This window comes from Pan paniscus, chromosome X (assembly GCF_029289425.2).
Source record: "Pan paniscus chromosome X, NHGRI_mPanPan1-v2.0_pri, whole genome shotgun sequence".
Classification (NCBI taxonomy): domain Eukaryota; kingdom Metazoa; phylum Chordata; class Mammalia; order Primates; family Hominidae; genus Pan; species Pan paniscus.
This window is the reverse complement of record NC_073272.2, coordinates 117,610,025-117,621,469: the sequence shown is the minus strand read 5'-3', so window position 1 is coordinate 117,621,469 and position 11,445 is coordinate 117,610,025.

Genomic DNA, 11,445 nt, shown 5'->3' with positions numbered 1-11,445 from the left:
TTTAAATGCTCTCTCTGTGGGCAGGAGTCAGCTGAGTTTGGTCTGGGTTTTCCTTTCTGCTCTAATAGGACATCACTGAGTTCAATGCCTCATGATTGTTATGCTTTTCCTCCCCCAGCACCCAGAGATCCTCTCTGCACCACACCACCTTGTCTGCTGGGAAGTGGGGGAGGAGTGGCCTCAGTGATTCAAGACTCTCCTTTCTACCTCTTGAGAGTGTCTTTCAGCAATACGAAGTTGAAACCAGGTACCATGAGGGCTCACCTAATTTTTGGTTCTCATGAAGGTGTTTTGTGTGTGTGTGTATGTGTGTGTAGATAGTTGTTAAATTGGCGTCCTTGCCGGGGGGACTATTGATGGAGCCTTGTATTCCATCATCTTGTTCCACCTCTTCTTCTAATTTCCAAAATTTTTTGTAGAGATGGGGTCTCATTGTGTTGCCAGGCTGCTCTCGAACTCCTGGGCTCAAGTGATTCTCTTGCCGCAGCCTCTTAAAGTGGTGGGATTAGAGGCATGAGTCACTGCACCCAGTCTGTGTACAGGTTTTTGTGTGGACATGGGTTTTCAACTCCTTTGAGCAAATACAAAGAAGGATGATTGCTGGATTATTTGGTAAGAGTATATCTAGTTTTGTAAGAAACTGCCAAATTGTCTTTCAAAGTGGCTGTAGCATTCTGCATTCCTACTAGCAATGAATGAAAGTTCCTGTTGCTCCATGTTCTCATCAGCATTTGGTGTTGTCATTGTTTTGAATTTTGGTATCTCATTGTTGTTTTAATTTGCAATTTCCTAATGACATATGATGTTGAATATCTTTTCATATGCTTATTTGTCATTTGTATATCTTGTTTGATGAGGTCTGTTCAGGTTTTTGCCTATTTTTTAATTTTTAATTTTATTTCTAAAACAGGGTCTCCCTCTGTAACCCAGGGTGGAGTGCAGTGGCACAAACATGGCTCTCTGCAGCCTTGACCTCCTAGGCTCAAGCAATCCTCCTGCCTCAGCCTTCTGAGTAGTTGGGATCACAAGAGTGCACCACTGCATCTAGCTAATTATGTTATTTTACTTTTTAAAGAGACAGGGTCTCACTTTGTTTGCCAGGCTGGTCTCAAACTGCTGGGCTCAAGCGATTCTCCTGCCTCAGTCTCCCAAAGTGGTGAGATTATAGGTGTGAACCACCACTCCCAACCCTTTTGCCTATTTTTTAGCTGAGTTGTTTGTTTTCTTATTGTTCACTTTTAAGAGTTCTTTGTATATTTTGAATAATATTTCTTTATCGGATGTGTCTTTTGCTTGAACTTATTTCTAACTATATCTAGATGATGTTATTAAACTGTATGTCATACTAATTTATTGTAGATTATGTAATATATCTCTGAGACTTTTAGATATCATGTACATTATACACATTACAGCTGAGGTAAAAATATGTTCCAATAACTTTATTAAAGTTTGTCTCATAAGACATTTGATTTTAGGAAATTATGGATAATATCCCTAATTCTAATTATCTTCTTTGTTTTATTAGTTTATCAAATTGGCTTCCTAATTACTATTCAAATAAAAGCTTATAATTTTTCTCTATAAGATTGTCTACTACTCTCTTCCACCCCTACATTTTATTTTTTATTTTTATTTTTGTAGAGACAGAGTCTCACTATGTTGCCCAGGGTGGTTTAGAGCTGCTGGCCTCAAGTGATCCTCCTGCCTTGGCCTCCCAAAGTGCTGGGATTACAGGCATGAGACATTGTTCTTAGCATCACCCCTTCATTCTAGATCTTGATTACAGTAGCCACGGACCATTGATGGTAACATTCAAATGAGAAGTCAGTTATATATAGGAACAAATAAGTAAAATTTATTTCCTTAAACGAGTAAATAAAACTGGAGTTGATTGGCCAAAAATCATTATAAATATTGTAACATTAGTTGTTTTTCAGCTCTAGAGGTATAACTAATTAATATTCCCTTTTAAGGGCTACCCCTGCAAAAGCTGTGTGAGTAATCAGAGAGTTTATTTTTTAGACCCTGTAATACAATTCTAAAATGAAAGCCTAACGAAGGGCAATTTGCAAAATAAGGCTTGGACAATCTAGGAGAGAGTCATCCTCTATTCTTGGTGGTGCCCTAGTAAATAGCTCCAAATGTTAGTGCTCAAAGTAAAGGAGACACTTCAGATATTTATGTTACAGTGGAAAAGAACCCCTATTTAAAAACTGAAGCCATCCAACGAGTGATCTGCAGTGATATCAATTTCATTTACTGGTCATGTAATGTTCTGAACTTGTTCCAAATATGGCCATCTGTCCTCCAATGCCGGCTGAAGGTTCCCCATTTAGATTTCATGGTCTGTTTGACGAGGGATTAAGCCTGAAGAGATCAGGCAAGTGTAGTTGACTGGGCTAGGCTGGATTGCTGAAATAGGTCTCTAATAGCGTTCCTTGCTTCCAGTCTTTCTTTTCAATCTTCATTACAACTAGTCCTACTACTCTACCAGGTTCTAAAACATGGCTTTTGTTTTTATCATCTTGGTTTCCTGCCTAGAAACCTCATAGACTCTGTACCTCTTACAAGTTTAAATCCTTGGTTCTCAATCTGATATTCAAGGCACTTTGTAATCTTGCCTAACCAATCATTTCCCTCACTTGTTCTTAAGTCTCAACATTGGGCCAGTGCAGGTGGTCAGAACATTGCTGGTACCAGTAACAGAATTTTAAATGGAAAGAGCCAAAACCATTACCTGAAATTCAACCTGGGATTCAATCTGTATCCAGTTCCAGGACATAATGTGGAGAAAGACTATTTGAAGTCTGTGTATGGAAGACTAAAGAGATAGAATGGGATAGAAGGTGTGTGTCAGGCTGAGAAGTTCAGGACTTAGTCTTTGAACTAAGTATGCTAATGGTTATTGGCTATGTACTTTACATAGTGCCTAGTACCTGTTGGTGGGCATGGGTCTAGCTTCTTAGAGCTGCAGTGTGAGCAGATCACTATTCCTTCTCATCCTCATTTCCATCCCCCACTACACGTCCCCCTGTGCCCTGTGCTGGGCACTGTGAAGGGTGTGCTCTTTTGGACTGTAGCCCTACTCTGGCGCAGACACTTCAGCTGACCTTGGTGGTGCCAGGAGGAGTCCAAGATTTTTTGTATGAGCAATTCCAGTTCCCGGGGTCCAAATCCTTCCCTGATGGAGGAGTTTAAAGTGTAGACAAAATGGAAAGGACCAGAACCAAATATCAAGTGCCGGGATATGGCAAGTCAGAGAAACCAGAGCTCTAGATGAGGTGTGGCCAAACAAAACACCCAACAAAAAACCAGAGAGACCAGAGCAAGCATCTAGAACAGTGTATGGTATGGAGTAGGTGCTTAACTATTAATTGTTGAATAAAATGTAAAGTGTAATGATGAAAACAGACATTATCTGCAGATAGGGTTTAAGGCAAGATTGGTAGCCTGGTGTGGTAGCTTACGCCTGTAATCCTAGCACTTTGGGAGGCTGAGGTGGGTGGATTGCTTGAGGTCAGAAGTTTGAGAACAGCCTGCCCCACATGGTTGGCAGGCTCCCATCTCTACTAACAATACAAAAATTCGCCAGGCCTGGTGGTGGGCACCTGTAATCCCAGCTACTCGGGAGGCTGAGGCAGGAGAATTGCTTGAACCCTGGAGGCGGAGGTTGCATTGAGCTGAGATCATGCCACTTCACTCCAGCCTGGGCAACAGAGTGACTCCCTCTCAAAAAAAAAAAAAAGGCAAGATTGGGGTGGAGGTTGTTGGGGAGATAATGAGTTTAGGTTTTAAAATGGTTTCAAGTGCCTTCTGGAAATGCCCATTAAGCAGCTGGATACATATGTTTGAAGATGAGTGCTGAGGAAGAGATTTGGCTAGAGATACAAACTTGGAAGTAATCAGCACAAAATATACCTGAATTCCAGGGAGGATATATAGAGTGAGAGAAAAAGGGGACTGAGGAAAGGACTCTGGCGAACTCCACACTTACGGACTGGATGGAGGCTGAGAGAAAAGAAGCCAGCAAAAGAATTAGGAGAAGTAGCTAATAATGGTATCATGGTAACTGAACTGCCAAAGAGTTTCAGTGAGAATAGAGCAGGCAACAGGATCAAATGCTGCAGAGAAACCAACATAGATATAAACAGAAATGTATCTATTCGATACGACCATAGGGAGGTCAGTGATCGCCTCAGCAAAGGTATTTCAGTAGAACAATGAGATCTGTTCATATTGTTCTGAGGTAGAGCTGGTAAGTCTGGATTACTCATTTAAGATATTTTACTGAGAAAGAAAGAGAAAAGGAAGTAGCTAGAAGCCTGCACAAAGTAAAGGAAAGCTATTTTAAGGAAAGGAAAACCTGAGCAGATATAAGTAGGTAGAGGGGAAGAGATCAAGAGAGTGGGAGAAGTTGAAGGTAAAAGTTCCTGGGGGAGGTGGGAAGGATTGAAATTGAGAGTACAGACGTGAGTGGGAAAAGTAGGGAGTGGGTAGAGGGGTAGACATTAGCCCTAAACAGGAGGAGAGGTGTCCCTTCCTCCTATGGAAAGAAAGCGTGGATTACAGTTACAGGACAGTTTGAGGAGTGAAAAGGAAGTCAAGGACTTTCACTCTGTGTATCAACCATTTCTTACACACCAGTTCAGGATCCTCGTGGCATTATCGTCTCAGGGGCCCTTGGCTATTGCTTCAGTCTCAGCCTCTGCTTTTGAGTGGGCTCTGACTGACTTATGTGGGGGTTCACAGTCAGCTCTGCATTGCATGCCCACTCTGCCTCTGGCTGGGGTGCTGTTGCAGAGTGCAGCCTAGAGATGCAGGGGAATTAACACTGCCTCCCTTTAGCGCAAACCTTTGATTCATAAAAGATGGGGGCCAGGTGTGGTGGCTCATGCCTGTAATCCCAACACAGAGGTGAGAGGATCCCTTGAAGCCAGAGGTTCATGACCAGCCTGGGTAAAAATGTAAGACCCTCATCTCTACTAACAAAATGAAATAAAAGTAAAAGTTGGGCATGGTGTACATGCCTGTAGTCTCACCTACTTGGGAGGCTGAGGCATGAGGATTGCTTGATCCCCAAGAGTTCAAGGTTGTAGTGAGCCCTGATCACACCACTGCACTCCAGCCTGGGTAAATGACAGTGAGACTGTCTAAAAAAAAAAAAAAAAGGTTGGAACTGGACATTTAGTTCTCTTTCCATCTTGCTTGTCCACTGATCTGAGATTCAAGTCATGTTTATACTATCTGTCTGAAAATGGTCCCAGGGGCTTAAGCTTGATTACCAACGTACCTTTATATTGACTCTCATTCCTTCATCTTTCCCTTTTTCCTCCCTTCTGCTTCCCTGGGATTGCACTCTCTAATAACGTATTAAGCTGAACTATATGGTTTCCATATGTCAAAATGGTTGAACTTCAGCATTTTTTATGGTTCATCCAAACAGTAACACATAGCCATTGCTCTGCTTTCTGGGGAATCCAGGCTAAGAAACACTTAAAGGTCTTAGTGAAGGAGGAAATATAGTCACCAGCTAATCTGAGCTCTTATTCCTAGCTGTCATTTATTGAGCACCCGCTGGGTGTCAGGTACTGTGTTAATTGTTTTACATACGTTATCTCATTTAACATATAACTCGATATTATTCCCTGCACAAGCTCTCTTTTCTTGTCTGCTGCCTTGTGAGACGTGCCTTTCATGTTCCACTATGATTGTGAGGCCTCCTCAGCCACATGGAATTGTGAGTCCATTAAACCTCTTTGTTTTGTAAATTGCCCAGTCTTGGGTATGTCTTTATTAGCAGGATGAAAACGGACTAATACAGGTGGTTAGTGGGTACAAAAAATAGAAAGAATGACTAAGACCTGCTGTTTGACAGCACAATAGGGTGACTATAGTCAATAACTTAATTGACATTTAAAAATAACAAAAAGAGTGTAATTGGATTGTTAGTAACACAAAGGATAAATGCTTGAGGGGATAGATACCCCATTCTCCATGCTGGGATTATTATGTATTGCATGCCTGGATCAAAGCATGTCATCTACCCCATAAATATATACACCTACTATGTACCCACAAAATTGAAAATAAAAATATAAACAAATAAAGGTTTTATTGGAACACAGCCATGCTTATTTGTTTATGTATTGTTTATGGCTGCTTTTAAGCCATGACCGTAGAGTCAGGTAGTTGCAACACAGCTGGTATGTTCCACAGAGTCTAAAATACTTACTCTCTGGTACTTTAAGAAAATATTTGGCTGAGTGCAGTAGCTCCTGCCTGTAATCCCAGTGCTTTTGGAGGCCAAGGTGGTAGGATCACTTAAACTTAGGAGTATGAGACCAGCCTGGGCAATACAGCAAGACTCCATCTCTAAAAAAGAAATTAGCCAGGCATGTTGGTGTTGTGTGTCTGTAGTCCTAGCTACTCAGGAGGTTGAGGTGGGAAGACTGCTTGAGTCCAGGACTTTGAGACTGCAGTGAGCTAGGCTCATGCCACTGCACTCCAGCCTGGGTGACAGAACAAGACCCTGTTTTGGGTGACAGAGCAAAACCCTGTCTTGAAAAGAAAAAAAAAGGAAAGAAAAGAAAATGTTTGCCTACCTCTTCATTCATCCAATAAAAATTTATTGAGCTTTTACTACTCCTAACCTCTGGAGACACAACAATGAAGAAGCCAAATATGTTCCCTGGCAAACATATTTGGCTTCTTCATTGTTTAGAAAATGCAATGGGGGACTAAGGAGAATAGTAACACAACTCTCCCTAACCCTCATCCTTGCCCACTATGCACATTGTGCAAGAAAGACCAACCTTGATATGGCTGTGTGGGACATGGGGTTGCAGGGTAGAGAGCCAGCTTTCAGTTAGCAACAGGAGATGGAATGAGCATAGAGTGAGATGGGATGAGATGGAGGGAAGAAGTAGCAGACTTAGAAGTGGACTTTGTTTACAATGGAACAAGATTCAGATGGTGTAGTGGAAATGTTGGGAGAGAGAGGAGCAGCACGAAATTGGGTAGAGAAGGGCAGTAAAGAGGAGTGGCATCAAGAAAAATTGTTGGATGGTTGATGTCAGCCAGAGTTTGCAATCTGGGTGGTGCCCAAGGATCACAGGCACAAAAAGACAAGGAGGAATTTACCCAAGGTTCTCATTTGGATCATGCTGAGCTACTTCCAGATTGCCTCTAGTTTAGCAAGGAACTCCAAATTCGAAAGGCAAGATGCCATGGCAAGGTGGCTTCCAGGGCAGCCCTATGCCTCTCTAATTTCCATTTTTGGCAGTCTGAGAAAATTGTCATCTGGTAATTTTTGAATATAGAATACAATCCTGTTTTCCTCCTATTGGAATATTCATGGGTTTTATTTTCTGCCAGTGGAGTTACAAAGATTGTAAGTTTCCTTTTTTTGTCACCTAGCTGGAGGGTATGCATATTGGTAGCTCTAATTTGAAGGTAGTGCATTAAAAAAAATCTAGAAGGCATCTTTAGGTCAGAGTCATCTCCTTCTTTCTTATATATTGAATAATATTCAGAACTATAAGTTCCATCAGGGCAGGGACCATATTTGGCTTCTTCATTGTTGTATCTCCACAGCTTAGGAGAAGTAAAAGCTCAATAAATTTTTGTTGGATGAATGAATGAGAAAAGGCTTTTTTGCCTTAATGGAATATGGCTTTGGTAGCAATGTTGAAAGTACTGTAAAATACTATTTAAGGTTTTCTATGAGAATTAGTGCTTGCCTGTGTGTGTGTGTGTGTGTGTGTGTGTGTGTGTGTGTGTGTGTACACACAAATCTTTTAGGAAAAATTCTGATTTTGATTGTATTAATATTGGTGGATTTTAAAGAATGTGTCATTTTCAACATGGTTTTAAATGAATGATGTTTGAGGAGGCTGGGGCTGAGACAGGGTGGGAGTTGGGGGAGAAGGCACAAGATAAATGGTGAAGAGACATAAAACCCAGGCTCTCAGCTACAAGACTTTTTACTGAAACTCCCAAACAGAATCATTGTCACAGCAGGGAAAGAACAAGGGCGGTAAGCTAGAGTTACAAATCTGTGATGACCATAAGATGAATAAAAATAGAACCAGGGGTCTTGTCTTGCCTTTGGCTATTTTTGAGAAAGAATGTGGACAAGATCCTAGCCTCAAGTTGTTTATTCTGAGAGAGATTATGTCCAATTTGAGTTATAGAGAAGCAGTATGGCATGGTGGTTTAGAGCCTGGGCTAGCTGACTTCAAGTCTGGCTCTACCACTTTGTGGCCTTGAGCAATTTATTTTCTCTAGGCCCCAGTTTTTTCATCTGCAAACTGGTTCTGATAATATCACCTACCCTATAGGGTTGTGTATTAAATTTATACACACATCACATCACATAGAGCAGCCTGTTACATAAGTACTCAGTTATTGTTAGCTATTATTATGTTTTGTATCAAGTTAAAAAGGCTCCAGTTGTTTTACTGGATTAAATGTAGCTTCTTATCCAATATCGAGTGTAGAAACCAAATGAAAGGTTTTGCTTAACCCATTTATGCCTAGTGTTTCATTATTGGAACACCAAGCTTGTGGTAGTTATATATATCCTACTGCTCAAGGTTATTGCCAAAGTCTGATTTTGCACACAAAAATTTTGCAACCTCCTGCATAAATTCTTAGTTTTGTCCATTTTGGCATTTGAAGCATATTGTGGAAGAGGATTTACAGTTTGTTGAAGGATGTGATCTACATTTTTAACCCCTCTTCTCTATGAGTTTCTAGGATGATGATTCTAAAAATCTTGTGGGTGGAGTGAGAGACAAAAAGGGAAGACAGAAAATTGGATTCAGAGAGTGTACTTAGTGGTATTTTCTTTGGTGCACTTCAAAATCTCACCACCGGGTGGAGCTCATTCCTTACTCTAGAATCACAAGCAGTTTCAACTTTTTAAGATGTGCAGATGGAGGGAGAGTAATGAAAGCAGTTTAAAATTGATGGCTGTCTTGGTACACAAAAATCGTCCTTTTTTTTTTTAAAAGAATGAAACTGTAAAAGTTTAAACTTTAAATATCTTGTAATAGAGAAATAATTGCCTCTAGAAAAATCAAAACATTTATTTGAAGATTTTAGATTCAAACAAAAATTATGAGAAATTCTTTTAAAAAAATCACACAAGCTAAAATGAGTTGAGTAATAAACCATATTACATATGAATATCTAATATGTTTGAATGTATGTATACAGACACACACATACACACACACACACACACATACAAGCAGACACATCTCAATTTCCCAAACTTTTCTCTCTCTCTCTCTTTCTCTCTCTCTCTTTTTGAAACAGGGTCTCTCTCTGCTGCCCAGGCTGGAGTGCAGTGGTGCAATCACAGCTCACTGCAGCCTTGAACTCCTGGGCTCAAGTGATCCTCCCACCTCAGCCTCCTGAGTAGCTGGGACTACAGGGGTGCCACTACACCCTGCTAAATTTTGTATTTTTTGTAGAGATGGGATCTTGTTATGTTGCCCAAGTTGACTTCAAACTCCTGGACTCAAATGATCTTCACACCTCAGCATTCCAAAGTGCTGGGATTACAAGTGTGAGCCACCATGCCCAGCCCCAAAATTTCTTAAGGGTCTCAAATTGATGTCTGAGTGTGCTTGTTCTGTGTGGAGGATTGGGGAGGTCCAGGTCAGATGCCTGAAATTATTTACTTACATTTCCCCAATGTCTGTTCCAGGTATCTAACATGGCTATGGGACTTAAATGGTGATGGGGATGATGGACCCACTTATACATCTTGTGGCCAGCACACAATGAGAGGGAGAATTCCAAATATTCTCACCTTTTTCAGGACCAAAGTTCTGGATCCTCTCATTCTGTGCCTACTGAGCCAAATCTAATTGCAAGAGGTGGCACAACATGAATGGGTGGAGTTACTCAAGGTCTTATTAGGAAATTCTTAGCTGAGGCAGAAGAAAGCATCATCAGGATGGTGGAATCATGGATAATTTTTTCATCTTTATTCCATTCTGTATTGGGTGCTCTGTGTTTTTTTAATTTTTTCACGGAGGATAGAGTACTCACATAATCAAAATAAAGTAACTGGACTTCAATTTTGGAAGAACAAACAAAATAAGCACAGCTGAAATCTGGGTGAGATCCAAACCTCTGATCTTCGAGGGGAACCCAAAATGTCACCAAAACTGAAGGAGGGGACACATATGGGTATTGAAATTGGGTTATGGAGCCAAGAGTCCAGATTCTAGGTGATGAGAGCAAGCATAAATGATTGATTGGAGAACAATGAGAACAGTGGCACTAGGTAATCTTGAACAATTGCTTAGAAAGAAAGGAATCTACCCCCTCAGGTAGAGCAAGGCTAAGCATTCCCAGAGTTGCCTGGGTGAAAGTCCTGACAAGTTCCGTGGTGTGCTTGAGGTGGACTCTGCTTCTGGTCCATAGCCCCTGAGTTGCGGGTTGGAGGCCAGCACTCAAGTTTCTGATCTGGGGTTGTTGGGCTGGGTCTGGACTGTGGAGTGGCAGGCAGAGTCTTGGTGGGTCAGAGGTAGGCCCCTCCCTTTTCCTGCAGTACTGGGAAATTATCAACAGGTGACATTGCAGGGTTATGGGTTTATCAGTAGCATTCCTGCATTCTCCATATTCTGGCATGCAATAATGTTATATTCATGACATATAACAGCCAAGAATGCTGCATAGTACTCCAGAGGGGTTCTCTGGTTGGTGGTTGATGTAGAGGAATCACTTCGGTTAGGGAGGACCTGGGTATATTCATCTGCTCAGTTCTCCCCTCTCCCCCAACCAAGGCCAGTTGTGAGTTCTGGTGTCTATGAATGGCTATACTTGTAGAAGAAAACTGGGAAGTTTGCTGTCATCTTCTAGATTTTGGGTGGGTCTCCAGAGGAAGGGACAGTTTAAAAAAAAGAAAAAAAATAGAATTTGGATGGGGGGCATTGGTGTGTATGTTTAGAGAGAAGCACAGGTAAGTGGGCACGTTCATAGTTGTACTAGCAACTTTGCTTGGTTGTCATCGGTTTTGCCTAGAGTAAAGCTGCTTGGTTCCATCACTGCAATGTTTCCTCACAGTGCTTTAGTCCCAGGAGTAAGAAAAATTGGGCCTTTTTCTTTTTCTTTTCTTTTTTTGAGGCAGAGTCTCGCTCCGTCGCTGAGGCTGGAGTGCAGTGGCGCGATCTCGGCTCACTACAAGCTCCGCCTCCCGGGTTCACGCCATTCTCCTGCCTCAGCCTCCCAAGTAGCTGGGACTACAGGTGCCTGCCAACACGTCCAGCTAATTTTTTTGTATTTTTAGTAGAGACGGGGTTTCACCGTGTTAGCCAGGATGGTCTCGATCTCCTGACCTCGTGATCCGCCCGTCTCGGCCTCCCAAAGTGCTGGGATTACAGGCGTGAGCAGCCACCGCGCCCGGCCAATTGGGCCTCTTTCACA